Consider the following 23,195-nt stretch of genomic DNA (forward strand, 5'->3'; position numbering starts at 1 on the left):
GTTTTTTTTCAAAATCTCCCTCCTACCAAGTTCAAAATGTTCGCAAGTATGGTACATTGGATCATGGAAGGAAATGGGATAGGGACATGGACTTGGATAACAGAGGACAGGAGGGACATGGAGAGGTGCACCAAACTGACCCTGCAGGGCAGGCATCAGGGTTTGCAGCAGCACAATACACCACACAGGGCATGCAGGACGGGAGTGCAGCACAACAATCCATAGAAAGCAAGAGGGAGGGGACAGGACCATGCACATGGACAACAGAGAACAGAGGGGCAAGAGGCAATGGTAGCTAGCTGACCATAATGGACAGACAGGAGAGAAAGCTGCAGTATAACAGACCATAAAGGGCAGGAGGGACGGATCAGGGGCATTACAATGGAACAGACAAGCCAGGAGGGAGGGAGTAGGGCTGGGGGCAAGGGGGCAGGGCAGGAGCAGCAAGATAGCCATGGAGGTCAGGCAGGATGGGCACTAGAAGCAAGACACACCATGAAGAGCAACAGTGAGACTGTGATGGCATACACACAGACCATGGAGGGAAGGTGGGAGGGGGTCAGGGGCAGCTAACTGACCACACAGGGAAGGTGGGAGGGGCCATGGCAGCACAGAAGACCATGCATGGCAAGTGGGAGGGTTAGTGGCAGCACAATGGCTATGATGGGCAAGAAGGAGGGTGGAGGGACATGCACAAAGGACGATGGAGGATAGAAGGAAGGGTCAGGACCTGTGCACAGACAAGAAAGTTCAGGGGAAGGGACCTCACAACAGACCACACGGGGCAGGCAGGAGGAGCAGTTGCAGCACAACAGACCAGGGAGGGCAGAAGGGTGTGGCAGTACAATGGACCATGTAGGACAGGAGGAAGAGGATAGGGGCATGGCATGTGGACAGGCAGGGTGGAGGTGGCAGGGACAGGTTACAGTCATCTGACAATGCTAGGCAGGTGGGAGGGGAGTGGCAGCTCAACAGAACACTCAGAGTAGATAGGAGTGGCAGGTCCATGGGACATGGTGGGCAAAAAGGATGGAGCAGGGGCATGCACAAAGACATCAGAGGGCAGGGTTTAAGCAGGAGGTCAATGATGGGGCATAGAATTGGGCAATGGAGGGCAGGAGGAGTGGACTGGTACATCATACTAAATTGAGGGCAGTGGCAGCCCATCAGACCATGCATGGCAGGAGGGAGGAGGCTAGTCCATGGATTCACACAACAGAGGATAGGGAGGAAGGGGATGGGGCAGCAAGCTAACTGTTCAGAGAAGGCGGGTATTAGGAACTTTATTGTTTTTAAAACATTGTGTCTGTGAGAACTACTTAAAATATGAACAAGTATGCAGCATAATCTCACTTTTATTCAGGAAGAAGAGGACATTTGTGACTGTGACTCCGGGCTCACTTAGCAGAAACACCCCCTGACCCTCCACCCCCTATCGCAAAATGTAATGCCCGTGAAAAGGGTAGGTGAACACAGTGTTATATAGAACATAGTCCTGAGAGCACGATTGAAAATGAAAACTAGATATAGTGTATGGTATAAACTATGCACCAAAAAGTGTGATATAAGATGAACCGGGCGTGAAATATAATATGCAATACATTGTGCGCAATGACAGATTCATTGGAGAGCGCGAGATAGCACAGGCACTAGCGCGTGCTATGCGATATGCGCCTTGGAGTGTAATATGCACAGGGCAGTGTTGTGTAACCTAACTAGTCTCTAAAGTTGTAATATAAAATATGTGCTGGGGAGTGTAACGTTGCATATGCACTGTGACAAAGATATGGATCCCAGATTGTAATATGTATGGCATAGCACTGTGCGTTATAACATAGGCATCGAGAAAGGCACGTTAGATGGGGCAATATAACCCGTGCGAAGACAAGTGTGGCATGACATATTCACGGGGTGGTGTTACAGTGCACATGGGCTAGAGAGTGTCATAGCATATGCACTAGCTAGTGGAATACAACACACTCGGCAGGCAATGGTGGGTGTAACACAGCATTGGGCTCTGTCAGGAGCACGCTCTGACTCTCAAGTGATGTTCGTCCCCTTTCCAGAGAGTAAAATAAAAAGTATTACACATCCGGCAGTGGATGTGTGTTTTATTAACCGTGAGGGGGGTTTCTTGCATAGTTTTGGTCGAATTTTTGTCGAATCCCCTTTGAATGGCTTGGTGTGCATGTGTATTAAATGTGCCCGTCAATAGCTACCCATGTTTGTATAAATAAACGACAAGGGTGTCTACCAGGATTAGGCACGGTAGGGCATCAGACATGTCAGAGCTTCACTAGTGGTGTAAATACATTCCACGTGGATTCATTGCATGCATAGTCGCCTTTTAATGAATATCACGCAAATCGTCATGGTGATAGGTACATACGGTTTGTCCAGCATGTCCTAGGTGTGTCTATAAATATATATTTTTTAAAAATAATAAAAAACAGTGGCCGACCCTGGGGATTGGGGTCAAAAAAATATAATTAGGAGACTGGCCCTGGGGGATGGGGTCATCAGGGCCAATAAATTAGAATAAGAAGGGGAACCAAACAGCCCCCCTTCTTAAAAAACTAAAATAAATAAAAGACTGGCATCGTGCCGGAGGCCATGCCCCCTCCGTGCAGCACTCTGCAAACGCGCCCGCAACAGGCATCTCCAGTATGCGCCAGGGAGCTGCGCTGCAGACAGGTGTTCTGAGGCCAAGCCCCTTTTTACACCTCTCTGCAACGCAGCTCTGTGGCGCTTACTGGAGGTACCTAGTGGTCTAGTTTGACCCTAGGGACCCTTAGGATTCAGGGGGACTTAATCTCTCAACTTAGAACAGCCACAGGGCGCGTTTACACAGTGGTGAAGGGAGGGGACGGGGCCTGAGGTGACGTGTGCAAACACGCACTATGGCACGTTTTAAATTGGGGATACAATTTCCCTTCAATACTGAGGGCCCCTGGGGGCTAACTAGCCCACCAAGTGCTTCCAGTAAGCGCCACTGAGCTGCATTGCAGAGAGGTGGTCCAGGCCGTGCCGCTTTTTACACCTCTCTGCAATGCAGCTCTGTGGCACTTACTGGAGGTATCTAGTGGGCTAGTTGGACCCTAGGGACCCTCAGGATTCAAATGAACTTAATCTCCCAACTAAAAATGGACACAGGGCGTGTTTACACAGTGGTGAAGGGAGGGGACGGGGCCTGAGTTAACGTGTGCAAAAACGCCCTGTGGCCTGTTTTAAGAGGTAGTTTTAATCCCCATGCCCTATTATACACTAGGGGCTTACAGAGGAGGTCATGCTAATCACAGGGGGACCCCAACGCATAATGTTCCCTAGTGTATGTAGGTGTTTTCACTGTATTCTAAGTGTCTTTTAACATAGCACTGGCTCTAGGACTGGTTAGTCAGACTCAGTTACCACCAGTATCCGTCTGAAAAAGTTGAGGGTACAGGATGATTTTGCAACAAGGCTTCTTTCTGCTCTTCTTTTTGTTCTTTCTGCACGTTATCCTTCTTCCTGCACTTATCTTCGTATTTGAGGACTTCTGTTGCTTCTTTCTGCACTTCTTTTGTTTCTTTCTGTGCATTTTTTCTTCTTTCTTCACATGTCCTATCTCTGTAGGCATAGTTAGAAATTAGCATTTAAAAAACCTTTGAAATTCACAGAAAAAACCATAGGTTTCAGGCACGTTATAGTTAGGAATTAGCATTTAAAAAACCTCAGAAATTCACTGAAAAAACCATAGGTTTCAGGGGTGTTATAGTTAGCTGGACTTTTCACTTGTACAAAACCATTGAAATTCCCCCGTTATAGTTAGTTCAGCTAACTATAACTCGCGCGCCCGCAATGCACTGCTGATGACGTCACATATTACATCACTCATGACATGGTCAGTGACATCACTCATGACATCACTGATGACATCTCAAATGACATCACTGATGACATCACTGATGACATCATCCTTGTGATAGAGTGGCAGACCTCCTCTCACCCTAATATAACCTTTGATACACACATTCAAAAATAGAGACTAAAATTTTCAAAACAATGGACATACCAATACCAGTTACAACAACCTCTTCAGTAATTCTAAGATCCACATACACATCCACTCATTCACCAACAGTCCTATACAGTCACTCATACATGTACTCACTCATCATATGTACTCATACACCTATACATCCTGTTACACAATGCCAGTCATCCATAGAGTTACTCACACACATAGTCACTCATGCTAATAAAGAATCGAACATACATTTACTTGCATATACAGTTATACACACACCACCATACTTACTTCTACAGAAACTTACACATACTTAGTCTTTTAAACAATCACTTATAGAAACACATACTTATTCATACAGGAACTCTTTCAATCTCTCACTCTCACATATACTCACATATATACACCAATAGTCACATATACTAGTTTAAAACATATGTAGTTACTCATAAAGACACTATTGAGACAGTCATTCACTCACTAACACACCCATACACACACTCATCCACCCATACAGTCCTGCACACATGCTGTGTTCAACACATACAAACAGTGAGTCACTCATTCATGCACCTATGCACTACGTAATACCCCCACCGAACCATGCAGACACTCAGACTGATACTCAAAAAACCAACTAATAACCTATATAGACACCCATGTAGCTACTCACCAACCCATGCAGCCACTTATACACAAAGTGAGAGACTGATACAGATATTTACATATTTAAACATTACTCACTAAGCCATGTATTCACTATGATACACTTAATCAGTCAGTTATACAATCAATTTTTCAAAAACAAATCATCCATTTAGACACTTATATACCCATTTATTCTTCCATCGACCTTGAGATATACATATATAAAACATATTTAATTTTCAGAAAAACACACATTCACTGGATGATGTCATCAGTGATGTCATCAGTGATGTCATTTGAGATGTCATCAGTGATGTCATGAGTGATGTCACTGACCATGTCATGAGTGATGTAATATGTGACGTCATCCGCAGTGCATTGCGGGCGCGCGAGTTATAGTTAGCTGAACTAACTATAACGGGGGAATTTCAATGGTTTTGTACAAGTGAAAAGTCCAGCTAACTATAACACCCCTGAAACCTATGGTTTTTTCAGTGAATATATATATATATATTCACTGAAAAAACCATAGGTTTCATATATATATATATAAATATATATATATATATATATATATATATATATATATATATATATATTACCTACTGGCGGTCGCCAGTAGGTAGTTATAGTTAGGACCACGTTTCCATAGGAAAACCTCAACATTCTATTTTGAATAACTTTGGCGCCGGTCGACGAATCCTCGCGAATTTCTCAAAATAGGTGGGGCGCTACGCTCCGCTCCTACCCTGAAAGTCTCGGGGGGATCCGTCAAGCGGGGGCTGAGATAAAAGGGGGGTCCCAAAACGCGTTTTTCCCATGCATTTTTCCATAGGACCTTTAGAACGAGCTACAGCCCGAACGGCTGAACAGAATTACTCAAAATATGGCAGAGAGGTAGTCCCTAGGTCAAGGAAGTGCCTTTTGTAGGTTTGGTGTAAATCTGTTCAGTAGATTCTGAGAAAATAGCCTTTAAATCAATATATATATCTGAGCCCGCTTACGGTACGCTTACCGTACGCTTACGGTAAGCGTACAGTGGCGTGCGCGAGCGCGATTCTGATTGGCTCTTAGATCTTAGTAAACATTCGAATCGGCCGAAACCAGGAAGCGGCGGCCGCCATTTTCTGTGTTTCACTCTGAAAAAAAAAGAGTGAAAACAAGAAAAGGGGGCAATGAGGAGAGTTACAGACCCCCTTACATTTGTGAGGGGGTCAAAGAAGGACTGTAAAGTACAAAACAAACATTTATTGATTTTTAAAAAAAATCACTGGGTACGCGTACGGTAAGCTTACGGTAAGCGTACGGAAGAAACATGGCGTGCGCGAAGGAGATTCTGATTGGCCCATAGATCTTAGTAAACATTCGAATCGGCCGAAACCAGGAAGCGGCGGCCGCCATTTTGTGTGTTTCACTCAGAAAAAAAACAGAGAAAACAAGGAAAGGGGGCAATGAGGAGAGTTACAGACCCCCTAACATTTGTAAGGGGGTCAAAGAAGGACAGAAAAGTACAAAAAAAACATTTATTGATTTTAAAAAAAATCACGGGGTACGCGTACCGTAAGCTTACGGTAAGCGTACGGTAAAAAAAATAAAAATAAATAAATGAAAAGCAGATTTAAGAGTTTAGAAATTAGGGAGCTCTAAAAAGAGCTGTTGTGTTTATGAAGTCATTTTTTTAGTGGTACCTACAAGTAAGTACCGATGCAGAGTCTAAGGTTCAAGAGGAAGACTCTGTTCCCTTCATCATTGAAGTGCACACCATCTCCTCTATAAATGTCTTGCATGTCATAACGCAAGTTGTTGTGGTAAATGGCACCCATACCATAGTCACGGAGGAAAGCAGAAACAGATTTGTTGACGTGCTTTCTTGCTTTGTCAATCTGCGGACAGAAATGATTGGACCAGTTCCATTTTTGCCTTTGGCATATGTTGGAAAACACAAAGGCAGTTTTAGGGAAAAGTGTAAACAGTTGTGCAAAGGTGTCCTTCATAAGCATTTCCAGACCTACCCCAGTCAAAGTGCCTAGGTCATTGCCACCACAGTGCACTATTATGAGGTCAAGGTGTTGGATTTGAATGAAGGATTTCACCAATGGCATCAATTGGTGCCACTTTAACCCTCTCTGACCAATCCATTTAATGTCTACATTTGGCAAAGCAAGGTCTCTCACCATACCTGTTTTCTCTGCAAACTTTTCACTCCAGAAGACATAGCTGTGCCCTACAATCCACACTGTGAACATCTTCAAAGGAGAACTGGATGCACTCAAGAGGTGTCTTTCAGTAGAATGGCAATATGAAAAGAAAGACAGTTTGGAAATGGAGGCATACATATTTTTTTCAAAACAAAAAGAACTGATTGGCTGTTTCATACCATTCTAGAATAAAAACTAGGCTGTATGTGTAAATTAATAGAAGCATGTCTTGTATTGGTACAAAAAAATGTGTAACCAAAGAACAGTACTATGGATTTGCTGTAAGGTTTGAAAAGTCAAGCACTCTTGCTCTGTGGAATTGACACATTGTGTGTCGAACTTCTGACCTAACTCTACACAGCAGTGTTCCATGAGCTGTTGCTATGGTAGCAGGCAGAAGTCAAGTTGGGGGAAGGGTACTAGGCAGAAGTCAAGTTGGGGGAAGGGTACTTTTGGAAAAGGGTTGGTTTTCAACCAATAGAAATGTGTGATTACATTTGAAAAAAAGGGGGAAGCACTGAGATTTGAAACTTACATGTATATGTGTGGAAAAATAGAGGGAAAGTTTGCCATTATCTGGTTCTGCTGAGAGGAGAGAGGTGAACACAACAGAGATCCTGGCTCTGATAATCTGCTGTTTGAGTGTCACATTTCTTTCACAACTAACTAATTTTAAAGGTGAGTTTACAGTTTGAGAGGGGATGTATGTGGTAACTTAAGAAATGAATAATAGAAATGGGAATTGTTTTTGTTGTAGTTACACATGGTGGTTTCATAATGTGTCAGTCTGTAAAAGTGATTTACACTTGCCCCGAAAAAAAAAAGAGCAGTAAGTGTGCTTTCAAATTGGCAAAGAAATTTCGTTTTGGGACTAATGTGAAAACATGACTCTGTGTGCATAGAAGAATTATAGGCAGAGATTTATTGCGTCTTGCTCTGGTGATTTCATAGTTGCATTAGATGGAAAGGGGGAGCGAATTTTTGGGGGAAGAAGCAGAGTCTTAGCACACACCCATGTGCTTGCCATGTATAGTCATGCACAGTATTTAGAAGCGAGTGGGGTTTTCAAGTTTAAGTCTGTAATGCAAATACATTCAGCATCACTAAGGCTGGTTGCCCTTGCTGGAGTGTAGGCAGTCACAGAGAATACACATGGTGGTGGTCTGAAAAAACAGCTTGGACATGTGCATTTAAATAAATCAAAAAAAGTGGTTTTATAATGTGTCAGTCTGTAAAAGTGATTTCCAATTGTAAAAAGTGATTTTCACTTGGCCCGAAAAAAAAAGAGCAGTAAGTGTGCTTTCAAAATGGCAAAGAAATTTCGTTTTGGGACTAATGTGAAAAAATGACTCTGTGTGCATAGAGGAATTATAGGCAGAGATTTATTGCGTCTTGCTCTGGTGATTTCACAGTTGCATTAGATGGAAAGGGGGAGCGAATTTTTGGGGGAAGAAGCAGAGTCTTAGCACACACCCATGTGCTTGCCATGTATAGTCATGCACAGTATTTAGAAGCGAGTGGGGTTTTCAGGTTTAAGTCTGTAATGCAAATACATTCAGCATCACTAAGGCTGGTTGCCCTTGCTGGAGTGTAGGCAGTCACCGCGAATACACATGGTGGTGGTCTGAAAAAAACAGCTTGGACAAGTGCAATTAAATAAATTAAAAAAAAAGGTTTCATAATGTGTCAGTCTGTAAAAGTGATTTTCACTTGCCCCGAAAAAAAAAAGAGCAGTAAGTGTGCTTTAAAAATGGCAAAGAAATTTCGTTTTGGGACTAATGTGAAAACATGACTCTGTGTGCATAGAGGAATTATAGGCAGAGATTTATTGCGTCTTGCTCTGGTGATTTCACAGTTGCATTAGATGGAAAGGGGGAGCGAATTTTTGGGGGAAGAAGCAGAGTCTTAGCACACACTCATGTGCTTGCCATGTATAGTCATGCACAGTATTTAGAAGCGAGTGGGGTTTTCAGGTTTAAGTCTGTAATGCAAATACATTCAGCATCACTAAGGCTGGTTGCCCTTGCTGGAGTGTAGGCAGTCACAGAGAATACACATGGTGGTGGTCTGAAAAAACAGCTTGGACATGTGCATTTAAATAAATCAAAAAAAGTGGTTTCATAATGTGTCAGTCTGTAAAAGTGATTTCCAATTGTAAAAAGTGATTTTCACTTGGCCCGAAAAAAAAAGAGCAGTAAGTGTGCTTTCAAAATGGCAAAGAAATTTCGTTTTGGGACTAATGTGAAAACATGACTCTGTGTGCATAGAGGAATTATAGGCAGAGATTTATTGCGTCTTGCTCTGGTGATTTCACAGTTGCATTAGATGGAAAGGGGGAGCGAATTTTTGGGGGAAGAAGCAGAGTCTTAGCACACACCTATGTGCTTGCCATGTATAGTCATGCACAGTATTTAGAAGCGAGTGGGGTTTTCAGGTTTAAGTCTGTAATGCAAATACATTCAGCATCACTAAGGCTGGTTGCCCTTGCTGGAGTGTAGGCAGTCACAGAGAATACACATGGTGGTGGTCTGAAAAAACAGCTTGGACATGTGCATTTAAATAAATCAAAAAAAGTGGTTTTATAATGTGTCAGTCTGTAAAAGTGATTTCCAATTGTAAAAAGTGATTTTCACTTGGCCCGAAAAAAAAAGAGCAGTAAGTGTGCTTTCAAAATGGCAAAGAAATTTCGTTTTGGGACTAATGTGAAAAAATGACTCTGTGTGCATAGAGGAATTATAGGCAGAGATTTATTGCGTCTTGCTCTGGTGATTTCACAGTTGCATTAGATGGAAAGGGGGAGCGAATTTTTGGGGGAAGAAGCAGAGTCTTAGCACACACCCATGTGCTTGCCATGTATAGTCATGCACAGTATTTACAAGCGAGTGGGGTTTTCAGGTTTAAGTCTGTAATGCAAATACATTCAGCATCACTAAGGCTGGTTGCCCTTGCTGGAGTGTAGGCAGTCACCGCGAATACACATGGTGGTGGTCTGAAAAAAACAGCTTGGACAAGTGCAATTAAATAAATTAAAAAAAAAGGTTTCATAATGTGTCAGTCTGTAAAAGTGATTTTCACTGGCCCCGAAAAAAAAAAGAGCAGTAAGTGTGCTTTAAAAATGGCAAAGAAATTTCGTTTTGGGACTAATGTGAAAACATGACTCTGTGTGCATAGAGGAATTATAGGCAGAGATTTATTGCGTCTTGCTCTGGTGATTTCACAGTTGCATTAGATGGAAAGGGGGAGTGAATTTTTGGGGGAAGAAGCAGAGTCTTAGCACACACCCATGTGCTTGCCGTGTATAGTCATGCACAGTATTTAGAAGCGAGTGGGGTTTTCAGGTTTCAGTCTGTAATGCAAATACATTGAGCTTCACTAAGGCTGGTTGCCCTTGCTGGAGTGTAGCACTCTGGACATGGGCTTTTTAAAAAATCTGAAAAGTGGTTTCATAATGTGACAGTTTGTAAAAGAGATTTTCACTTGCCCAAAAAAAAGAGCAGTTTGTGTGCATTCAAATTGGCAAAGAAATTTTGTTTTGTGACTATTGTGAAAAGAAATGTAGTAATATATTTAAATACAATAAAGGATTTTTTTTTAGTTTTTTTCAGGTATTGCTGAAGAACAGTGAACAAAATTTAAGATGCCTACAAAATCTCGAGTTCAAAAAACGCTAAAAAAAAAACTATATTTGAAGACAACTGGAGGACCAAAGTTAGTAGAAGATGCTCATGTTGGGAAAAAGAAAAAATCTTCTGGTAAGCAGAAAAAACAATTTCTTAAAAAAATATTCAAAACAAAGAAAAATGTACAAAATGTCTGTCCTGGGAAGAATGTAACAAAACGAAGAGAACAGCAAAAAATTGAGAATTTAGTTAATGCAAATATACCTTCTGCAACTGAAAAGTTTTACATAAACAGAAAAACAGCGTTTAAAGAGATACGTAGAAAAATGTTTCAGAGAAGAGTTATGTCCAATTTGATAAAGGATGTGAAGAAATATAAGCAAAAGGCAAAATATTACAAGAGAAAAAAAGAAATTGAAGCCATTGCAGCAAAAGCATTAGAATTAAAAAGGAAACTATTCATATTAATTTTGAATAGGATGCGTACATTAGATAAAATGGTTAATGTACTGAAATCACAAAGCAAAAGCAAAAGAGTAGTGAACAGAACAAACTTTTGTAAAGTGTTTTTAGGAAAGTGGATGCATAGTTCAAGTAGTGAACCTTTTTTTAATGAAGAGAGCTATTTTCAAAGTAATAGTTTGCTGCATGCAGTTGACACCAGAGGTCGTTCATACGAAGTAAAAAATGGTTGCATAATGGAGAAGGAGATAATGGTTCCAAGAGATGAGGTACAAGTGATGGCAGATGAGGCAATGGGGAGACGTCCTAAAGCCCCAGTGTACACTTGGAATTGTAGTAGTATTTGCACTGTGCGTCAGGAATCTATTGACAGATTTCGAGAGTTTCTAAGAGAATATAGTAAAAAAAGTGTAAAACAGAAGATTAAGGTGCTTCAAAGTCTGGATCCATGCAGAGTGAGAGAGAATACTGGTTTGCAGGGTCATTCTCTGGCTTGTCTATCTAGAAAAGTGTGCAATAGTGTTTTCCATCATTTTAGGATGCTGGCTGTTCATCATACTGAAATGAGAAAGTTTGTGAGACGGTTGTATTTTGCCAAAAGTCCAGCAATAAAGTTAAATGAATTGAATAGGGCTCTGTTCCGAGGAACGGTATCAGATGTAGAGAAGGTTGTTGATGAAATTCAGTTTTGTTACTTTGGTCCTGAACAAAACAGTGCAGAGAAGGACACAGTAAATGAGGAAGAAGTGGAAGAGAATGTAGAACCTTCTGTAAGTAAGACATTTAATGATCACATAACAAAATTTGCAATAGTCTCTAATGAAAGACCAAATGTTACTTGTATTTGTTGCCGCAGAACTCATTATAGAAAACAAACTAGGAATGTTGATCTCTACAGAAAGAGTGAAAATGAAGATAATTATAAGTGGATGGATTTTGCCACATATATATTTCTTGAAAATTGTTTTGAATTGGGTGAAGATCAGCGTATTTGTAAATACTGTTACAACAAGTTAGAGGAAAATAGAATGCCGACCAGAGCTGTACATAATAATTTAGAATTGGATGCTATTCCTGCTGAACTTTCTGAATTAAATACATATGAGTCTATACTCATTCAATGTGTTCATCCGTTCCAGACCATAGTACGTATGGAGCCCAAAACTGGTAAATTACCTCCTTCAGATTTACTGAGAGGTTTAAAAGGTAGAGTGGTGTATTTGCCCTTGGATTTGAAAAAAAATATGGAAACTATTGATGCGGATACTTTGGAAACTGAACCATTAATTATTCTGGTTAATGGTGTACCTACAAAGAATAAGAAGATTTGGCAGGAGCTGGTAGATGTGCGGAAAGTACAAAGAGCAAATTTGTATTTGAAAAAAAATAACAAATGGTATGAATCAATTTATATAGAAGAAGAAGAAGAAGACGAAGATTTTCAAGAAGACACAGAAACACCAACTGGACAAATTGAAAAAGTGGACAAGACAAAGGAAGAAGAAATTTATGAACATTTTAGCATACATCCTCTTCATTCGAAAGAAGTTATGGGAGACAATATTGATCTCTTTCAGATGAAGAAAGCAAAAGGAACTCCCGTGAGTGTATGGGAGGAGAGCTTGGAAGCTCGATGTTTTCCCCAGCTGTTTCCTACGGGAAAAGGAGGACGATACGATGAACGTCCAGAACAGATTCCAGCTTCAGAGTATCGGACTACAAGACTATATGCTGAAGATCCCAGATTTCGACAAAGTATTCCTTATTTGTTCCATCTTTTATTTGAAAGCGACTTGTCTGCACTGTCTTATGCAGTAAATCACATTTTAAAAAGTGGAGTACATTTACAAAATGTGTCTGCTAAGGATTTTATGGAGAAAGTGCAGCACCGAGATGATCATTTGGAAACACAACTGATCAATCTGATGGCTTGTCAGCGTGGGACAAATGAATATTGGTACCGACGCCATGGTGAACTAAAATGCATGTTACGCAATTTAGGAACACCAACATGGTTCCTTACCCTAAGCTGTGCCGAGTACGCTTGGGATGATTTACTGGATTTTCTACGAGAGGCCAATTCAAACATTAAAAACATCGAATACAAGACAGCAGGAGAACTGTGCTCATTGGATCCGGTTAATGTTTGCAGATATTTCAATCATAGATTTGAGGCTATGATGTCCTTCATCTGCAATAAAAAAAATCCACCCCTTGGAGAAGTAGTGGATTTCTTTTGGAGAAAAGAGTACCAGGCAAGAGGTGCTCCTCATATTCATATGCTGTTGTGGATCAAGGATGCCCCAAAGTTTGGAACAGATACTGATGAAGCAGTGTTATCTTACATTGAAGAATATGCAACATGTGGTATACCAAAAAGCACAGAAGAGAACAAGTTAAAGGAGCAAGTTTTACGTTTCCAAAGTCATCGGTGTGGAAAATACTGTCGACGGAAATACAAGAGCAAAGAAAAATACTACACTAAATGTCGATTTGGATTTCCTAGACCTGTTCTTTCAAATGGAAGAGTAAACAGTTTTATGTCAGCTGTGAGACATACTATCACAAGAAAATCACCTAAGAATACCTACAACCTTAAAAGAAAAGAAGAATCAAAAAATATAAATGACTACAACCCAGTCATTTTATCCATGTGGAACGCTAACATGGATATACAGTATGTAGCTGACAATTCCATTGCTGTTGCACGATATGTAACGTCTTACATTACGAAATCAGAAAAAACAGAATTGAAGGAAATGTGGGAAGAGATTTCTCACGAGAAGACTGTTAGTAAGAAGCTGTACAGTTTCAGTTTGAAGATGTTATCGCATCGAGAAATTGGATCCTACGAATGTTCAGATAGGTTATCTTCTGCAAGTCTCTACTCAAAGTCAAGAAGAATAATTTGGGCAAGTTTAGGCCTTGCAGCAATGAGAAATCGGGTACTGAAATCTGTTGGAGAAATTGAATATTTGGCCGAGAATGACCCAGAAAGTACAGATATATTGAAAACAAACATGTTGGACACATATTATCCCAAGAGAAGTCATCATCTGGAGAACATGTGTCTCTATGAAGTGTTGCAGAACTACATTTATTCACGGAAAGCTGCAGAAGACATTAATAATGGAAAATATAAAGTTGTTGGTGAAGAAGGATGTTTGGTGAAGCAAACCAAAGGAAGTTTGATAAATCACCGGAAGCTGAGTTGCGACACTACCGACAAGAAAGAATTTTACTACTTGGCTCTTTTACAGTTGTTTAAACCATGGCGTACAGAGGATGAACTACTGGGAGAATTTCAAAGCTATGAGGATTCATTTAATGCTTGCAAAGACAGCATACAATGCAATACATTCACAACTTATCTGCAAATGTTAAATGAAGAAATTGAACAGGAAACTACAATTGCAGCAGAAATAGCTAGAGACAGTTCTCAGGACAGCCAAAGTTCAGGAACACACAGTCAAGATCCCCTAGGACAACCAATCGTTGAAAATGAAGCATCAATAGCCATGAATGAAGTGGAAACAGCTATGAATCAAGCTCAAGAAGAATTTATAGACTTAGAAAATTTGGAAAGACAACTGAATCAAGAGCAGCAACAAATTTATGAAGAGATCAAAAACAAAATTGATCACGGATTTCTACATGTAAAAAAAGAGTGCTCATGCACATCATTTCATCCAATCAGGATATATGTAAGCGGACAAGCTGGCACTGGAAAAAGTTTCCTAATTAAAGTCATCAGAAGCTACCTAAAGCAAAAAACGGATTCTACGTTGTCTTGTGTGGTTACTGCTCCAACTGGGTTAGCAGCATATAACATAAAAGGAATCACCTTACATCGTTTGCTAATGTTACCAGTGGAGCATGAGAACAAAATACAATTCAACAAGCTAACTGGAGAAGCATCCTTGGAAGTTTCACGAGTATTGAAGAAGATGCAAGTTCTCATTATTGATGAGGTGAGCATGGTATCAAACTTAATGCTTGCCTTTGTGCATTTAAGAATGCAGCAAATTTTGAAGACAGACTATGACGTGTTATTTGGTGGAAAACACGTCATAGTTTTTGGAGATCTTTTGCAACTTACTCCAGTTAAAGGACAACCAGTGTTTAATACTGTGACACATGAAGACACGAAGAAGTCATTGGGAAGCATCGGTAATACAAATATTTGGTCCTTCTTTGAGTACAAGGAACTTACAACTAATATGAGGCAAGCAAACGATGAAGAATATGGAAGTATTCTGAAAGATATCAGGATTGGACTACTCACAGAAGCTGGCAAAAAAGCATTACAGACTCGGCTGCTACATAATTTATTTCCAAAGGAAGAAATAGTTGCAGAGAAGATATACAAGAACATTGCAGAAAACAAAAGTGTCATCTGCTTAATGCCTACTCTACGTGAATGCTCAATATTCAATGAGGAGCTTTTGAAATTGGAAAAGGAAGAGATCAGGAAATTGGAAGCAGTGGACAAAATTGAGGATGGAAGAATTACTGTCACAGTAACAGGCAAACTGAAAAATAAATTGGACTCACTAGAGAAGAACATCTCCAAAACAGCTGGATTAGAAAAAAATCTATATGTTTGCATGAACTGTAGAGTGTTTTTAAGGAGAAATTTGGATGTTGAGAAAGGTTTAGTTAATGGAGCGATGGGAAGAGTTGTGGGTTTTATTAATTATCAGAAAAAAGAAGGAATTGAATGTTTAAAAATAAAATTTGATCAGATAGATGAAGTTAAAGATATTTGTCGTTGTACAGTTCGTTTTATGCTTGTGAAAGACTTATATGTACGTAGGAAGCAGTTTCCGTTTTCTCTAGCATATGCTGTAACTATTCACAAGTCTCAAGGATTGACTGTAGATTGTGCATTTGTGAACATTGGTTCAACTGTGTTCAAAGAAGGTATGGCATATGTTGCTTTGTCACGAGTCAAAACATTATCAGGTTTATTCATGATAGACTTTGAAGAATCAAAAGTTAGTGCTGATACAAATTGTGTAAAGGAGTATAATAGATTAAGAAGAAGCTATGCTCCTCATTTAGGTCAGTATCCTGTGTTGGAGAAACGTGTAGTTTCTCGTAAAAGAAAAAATGAGAATATCTGTAGTGAAGATGTAGAGAAGAGGAAAAAAAAGAGGAGTGATGTAATTGCAAGCAAAAAGAAAAAGGAAAATGAAGAACAGGTTGTAGGATGTCATTTTGAAAATAGCTCTGGTGTCAACTGCTACGCAAATGTAGTGCTGAATGTTGCATTTTATCTGGAAAGTTTGCAAGAGCAGATAATAGTAAATCAGGGAAAAAGATTCTGTTCAGAGCTGAGTCTCCTTTTTCAAAAGTTGAGTAAAGATAAAACTCAAATAGAAAGTGCTACTGACATTAGAAAACTTTTAGATGTATGTTCAGGACGAACACAGTTTTCTCAAAATGAACAGCAAGATGCACATGAATTTTTGATGTATTTTCTTCAGGTAGTGGAAGAAGAAGGAGTTCCCATTGACATTTTTTTTGGTCTCTCTTATAAATGGGAACATAGTTGTGATAATTGTTATAATATATGTGGCTCTATTGTTGATAATGAAAGGTTTATTTATTTGACATTGCCAGAGAGTAAAACAGTCACTTTTGCAAAATTAGTTAAAGATGCTAATCATAGCATGAAATGTGGTGAGTGTAATTCTGACATGTTTTCAACATTAATTTTAAAGGAATACGGACAGTATGTAATTTTAATGATGCAACGATGTAGAGCTGATGGTTCAAAATTGGATACTTTAATAAAGAAGTTTACAGGACAGCAATTATCAATTTCAGGAAAAACTTTTGTAACTGTTGCAATAATTTTCCATGATGGACCTACTGTTACTTCTGGACATTACACAGTTTATCTAAAATGTGAAAAAGGCTGGACACTGTGTAATGATTCCCAATTGATTTTCAAACAACGTTTGCCTTTTGATTTAGCAAATTCCTATCTAATCTTCCTGAAACCTAAATTTTAGAGAGACTTGGCAAGATCTGGACAAAATAATTTTACCATTTTACTGGATTACCATTGCAATTTTGTAAAAAAAAGATTTTTAAAATTATCATTTGGCCTAATGGAAAGATAACCAATTGTAATGTGGACTTTTTTAATTTTTAATGCAATTTTGAAAAACCAATAATTTAGAGATTATCGGTAACTTCTGCACATTTTAAATTTTGGAATGTTATTGGACTGCCATTGGAAATTTTTTCAAAAATGATTTAAAAAATTACTATTTGGCCATGTGGAAAAGTAACCAATTCTATTGAGGACTAAATAAATTATTCAAAAAATTTTCGTGAACCAAAATGTTACAGAGAATCGGTGAGATCTGGACAAATTAAACTTTAGAATTTTATTGGATTTCCGTTGGAAATTTATTCCAAAAAAAAAATTAAAATTACTATTTGGCCTAAAGGAAATGAAATCAGATGTATTTTGGAGTTATTTGAGATATAATATTGTGATTATAGTTCTGAAACAAACATATCAGACGGTATTTTAAAGAAATAAGTATTGGTATTAGATGATATTTTTTTACAATATTATGCATTTCTATAATGTTAAGTTTAATTAAAAAAAGAATCAGGGCTTTTTTAATACAATCTTTGTGATTGGTATTTTTTTTTGCCCGCTGTAAAATGATGAATGCAATTGCTTTCACAATTTATAGTGAAATGCAATATATTCTGAAAACAGCAAAAATAAGGCAAAAAGATTTTTTGGTAAAAAATGTAAATATGTGTACTGTATTATAAAATGTTTAAAAAATATTAATACTTTTTTCTTTTTTTCCAGATAGATATAGAAAATTTTCGAAAACTACAAACATTTTTAAAACTATTTTTTAAAAAAAGAAATGAATAAATATTTTTTCAGTGAGTATGGTAAGTCAATAATAATAATTGTAGTCTCTCAAGGACAATGTAATGTGATAAATGATTTTTAGTGTTTTTTTAAAAAAATAAAAAAAAAGTACGCGCACCGTACGCGTACGGTAAAAAAAAAATAAAAAAAAGTTTTTAAAAACATATGTAAAAAAAAGATGAAAGATAAGGTTGGCTCTTAAAAGAACCGTTGTGTTCATGCAGGGACAGAGGAAAGGAAGCATGGGAAAATTATTCAAAGCGACAAATGTGCTGATCTATTTTGTTGTTCACTAGGGAAACACTGGTCTCCCTATGGCAAATTAGATCTTTACAAAATGTGCAATGAATATCAACCTTCCGAAATCGAGGGTTCATTTCCAGAGGGCCAGCAAAAGGAGATTCTCCCCCCACAGATGAAGGGCTCATCTGACCTGCAGAAGAAGGAGTAAGCCCTGCAGGTGATGGTCCAGGCTGGGCTGCTGTGGATGTACTGGCTCGTCTTTCTGAAGAGTTACCTCCAAAAAGATGACCATGTGTCCTTCTGTGTACATCCTGGAGGTGTCTCTTCATGGTGTGATTCCCAAAGGAATACTTCCTGTTAGGATTACCTCTAGAAAGTACACGCTGACACAGCTTGCAAGTAACTAAGGGTGCATTCACCTTTTGCTGGCCTTCTGGAAAAGTAAAATAATCCCAAACATAAGAAGGCTTTTGTTTCCTCGATCTCTGCCTCAAGACAGTGCTGCTAGTGCTAGCCTCACTCTCAGAAGAGCTCTGCTGTTCTGCCATCGTATCCCAAAGACAAACCAGCTCCTTCTCCCAAGGGATCACAAGCAGAAATGAGGGGAATGGGTGTGGTGTAGGAGAGTTCTAGAACTGAAAGTAGTTTCAACCAATCAAAAGTTGTGTTTCAAGATCACATGACCTACCGTACGCTTACGGTACGCTTACGGTACGCTTACGGCAAAAAGTACGCGTGCGCGTAAAAAAGACACGCGCTTGCGCGCATGCGCATAACAGTCACTCCCCGGCACTTCCGCGTAACGTGCGCGTGTGGCGTAAGCGCGCACGCGTCCCACGCGCAGTACGCGCGGCTACGCAAAGTGCGTAACTATACGCAAGCAGCGTAGATAGATTACGGACGTTGCGTAAACCGTACGCTTACCGTGAGCTTACGGTACGCGTACTAAAAAAAAATAAAAAAAAAAAAAAAGAACTGGAAATAAATTTTACATGTTTATTTTAAAAAATATATTAAAAAAAAATATTTAAGGATTTTAAAAATTAAAGCATAGTCTTTATAAAAGGTAAGAAAATTAAATTAAAAATATGTTTGAAAAAATTGAAGAATAAAAAAAAAATTAGCATTTAAAAAACCTTGCAAATTCACTGAAAAAACCATGGGTTTCACACACGTTATAGTTAGGAATTAGCATTTAAAAAACCTTTGAAATTCAGTGAAAAAACCATAGGTTTCACACACGTTATAGTTAGGAATTAGCATTTAAAAAACCTTAGAAATTCAGTGAAAAAACCATAGGTTTCACACATGTTATAGTTAGCTGGACATTTTACTCGTAAAAAACCAATGAAATTGCCCCGTTATAGTTAGTTCAGCTAACTATAACTCGCGCGCCCGCAATGCACTGCTGATGACGTCACATATTACATCACTCATGACATGGTCAGTGACATCACTCATGACATCACTGATGACATCTCAAATGACATCACTGATGACATCACTGATGACATCATCCTTGTGATAGAGTGGCAGACCTCCTCTTCCCCTAATATAACCTTTGACACACACATTCAAAAATAGAAACTACAATGTTCAAAACAATGGACATACCAATACCAGTTAAAACAACCTTTTCAGTAATTCTAAGATCCACATACACATCCACTCATTCACCAACAGTCCAATTCAGTCACTCATACATGTACTCACTCATCATATGTACTCATACACCTATACATCCTGTTACACAATGCCACTCATCCATAGAGTTACTCACACACATAGTCACTCATGCTAACAAAGAATCAAACATACATTTACTTGCATATACAGTTATACACACACCACCACACTTACTTCTACGGAAACTTACACATACTTAGTCTTTTAAACAATCACTTATAGAAACACATACTTATTCATACAGGAACTCTTTCAATCTCTCACTCTCACATATACTCACATATATACACCAATAGTCACATATACTAGTTTAAAACATATGTAGTTACTCATAAAGACAATATTGAGACAGTCATTCACTCACTAACACACCCATACACACACTCATCCACCCATACAGTCCTGCACACATGCTGTGTTCAACCCATACAAACAGTGAGTCACTCATTCATGCACCTATGCACTACGTAATACCCCCCACCGAACCATGCAGACACTCAGACTGATACTCAAAAAACCAACTAATAACCTATATAGACACCCATGTAGCTACTCACCAACCCATGCAGCCACTTATACACAAAGTGAGAGACTGATACAGATATTTACATATTTAAACATTACTCACTAAGCCATGTATTCACTATGATACACTTAATCAGTCAGTTACACAATCAATTTTTCAAAAACAAATCATCCATTTAGACACTTATATACCCATTTATTCTTCCATCGACCTTGAGATATACATATATAAAACATATTTAATTTTCAGAAAAACACACATTCACTGGATGATGTCATCAGTGATGTCATCAGTGATGTCATTTGAGATGTCATCAGTGATGTCATGAGTGATGTCACTGACCATGTCATGAGTGATGTAATATGTGACGTCATCAGCAGTGCATTGCGGGCGCGCGAGTTATAGTTAGCTGAACTAACTATAACGGGGCAATTTCATTGGTTTTTTACGAGTAAAATGTCCAGCTAACTATAACATGTGTGAAACCTATGGTTTTTTCACTGAATTTCTAAGGTTTTTTAAATGCTAATTCCTAACTATAACGTGTGTGAAACCTATGGTTTTTTCACTGAATATATATATATATGAAATCCAACAGGCTGTCTCCCACCTCCAACCGGCGAGGAAGAAGCACACGGACACCAACTCGTGCTTCACAGGTTTTTCATGGCAATCAGCACCCACACAGCACGCCATTACGCGTTTCGGCCACCAGATGGCCTTGATCACATGAAGTAACTGCTGATTCATTTAGCTTTTATAATCCAAGAGCACTCTATAATCTCGTGATGCTTGTGACATAGACATGGAAAAAATACATTGGTCTAAAAATAATTTTTTTTTTTTAGGGATGAAAAACATATAACAAATGCATATACGTTAATACTTGTAACAGCATGGGTGTGAGATATTACATAGTTGTATCATTAGATATGCCTGCTTCTAAATACCTTTCTATGTTCACGGAAATATCCCGACCTTGTAAATACATGGTAATTTACAAAGGTTTAAGGTGCAATAGTAGGTTGTGCAAATACGCAAATTTGTAGGTGCAAATCCTGATATGTAAAGTGCAAATAGTGCCATCAAGGTGCAACAAAATGCAAATGTGCAAAATACGCAATAATAGTGCAAAGTGCAAACAAATGCATATGTATACATATGGTAATTGTGTTACAGACCATAATTGATGTCCTTAAATAATGCACGATCAGAATTCATTGCAACATTTCAACATATGTTAAAATAGTATCTAATGATAAAACCTATATGAACGACCCGACATTGCTGTTAAAACCAATAGCCTATGTAAAAGGTCCTAAGACTAATCAAGAAGTGAGAAAAGTGCAAATAGTGAAATAATGATAAAATACAGCGGGAATCAAGCGAGGAAGGGATAGGAGGAACACTCCAAAATACTATTCACCTATATGGGGTTCCATATTAACAAATACATAAAGACAACCAAACACCTGGTCTTCGGCGAAAGTGGGTCCAAAGTTATAGCGGGTTCCCAGAGCTGCTTGCACCTAGATTGTAATATACCTAAGGGTAAGGGAAGCTTGGCTGAAAGTATCCTCATATGTGGAAAACTGGAACACACCGATATATGGAGAAAGCGTTTGATATTCATTGTTTTCTTGTCTTTGGCCTTTCTCCTTTGGAATCAAAAGACAAAAATAGGGAAGATGTTGAAGGAACAAATTAGTCCAAACGACTGGCTAACAGTTCTACTCTCAATACAATTAAAAAATGATATTCATAAAATTGATGAGGATACAGGTAAAACCAACAAGATGAATCAATCAGTGAGGTAGCTACGGACATGAGAAATTGACACTATATACACTGCAGATATCAATCTAGTAAGACAAAAGCAAGTCTAAAAAAGAGCAAAATCAATCCCGTGTGGTCTGTCAGTACTCATATAAAATTGTGTAGGTCTTCAGTGGTGTTTAAGCCCGTGGGTGCTTTGCTATCGAACTCGAGTATGTATTTTGTTTCGAGTTGTCTAAGGGCTTTTTCCCTGTTGCCCCCTCTTCGCTGTGCGGGGACGCCGTCGACAATAAAGTATTTCAGGCAACTAAGTTCATTGTTATGTAGTTTCCTGAAATGCCGTGCTACGGGGTAGCTGGAGTCATTATTCACAATTGCCCTTAAATGTTGTAAAATTCTGACATGGGCTTGTAACTTGGTACTCCCAATGTAATTCAAACCACATGTACAGGAAAGGACATACACCACAAATTCAGATCTACATGTAAAGTGGCCCTTGATTTGTCTGGGGTTGTCACTGAACGGGACTGAATACTGAGTGGTATTCTGACCAAATTTACATGCTCTACAACTGGTGCATTTAAAAAAACCTCTTCTGGGTTTTAGCCACGAACTGCTAGTCGGGATTGGATTATTTGATCTCATGAGCTCCTCTCTCATGGTTCTGGCCCTTCTAAACGTCAGTACAGGTTTGGAAGGTAACATGGGGGCCAGGACACCATCAGTCAATACAATTGGCCAGTTTTTATTTACCATGGCTCTGATCTTACGGTGCTGTTTGTTAAACGTTGTGATCAAACGTGGTACATTGGAGTTTGCATTGTCAAATGTATCCACTGAGCTATGTTCACTCGTATTGACCGATTTGTCTATGAGTAGGGAGTTCCTGGGGGTGGATTCCACTTTATTGTAGGCTTCCCTAAGGATCCCCTCAGAGTAACCCCTTTGCCTCATCCTGTTCATTGCTTCTTCTGAACATTGGTTTCAGGGGTGTTATAGTTAGCTATAGACATTTCCCTCGTACAAAACCCTAGAAATTCCCCTGTTATAGTTAGTTCAGCTAACTATAACTTGCGCCCCCGCAATGCACTGCTGATGATGTCACATATTACATCAC

The sequence above is a fragment of the Triturus cristatus genome, chromosome 1_1 (genome assembly GCF_964204655.1).
Source record: "Triturus cristatus chromosome 1_1, aTriCri1.1, whole genome shotgun sequence".
NCBI lineage: Eukaryota > Metazoa > Chordata > Amphibia > Caudata > Salamandridae > Triturus > Triturus cristatus.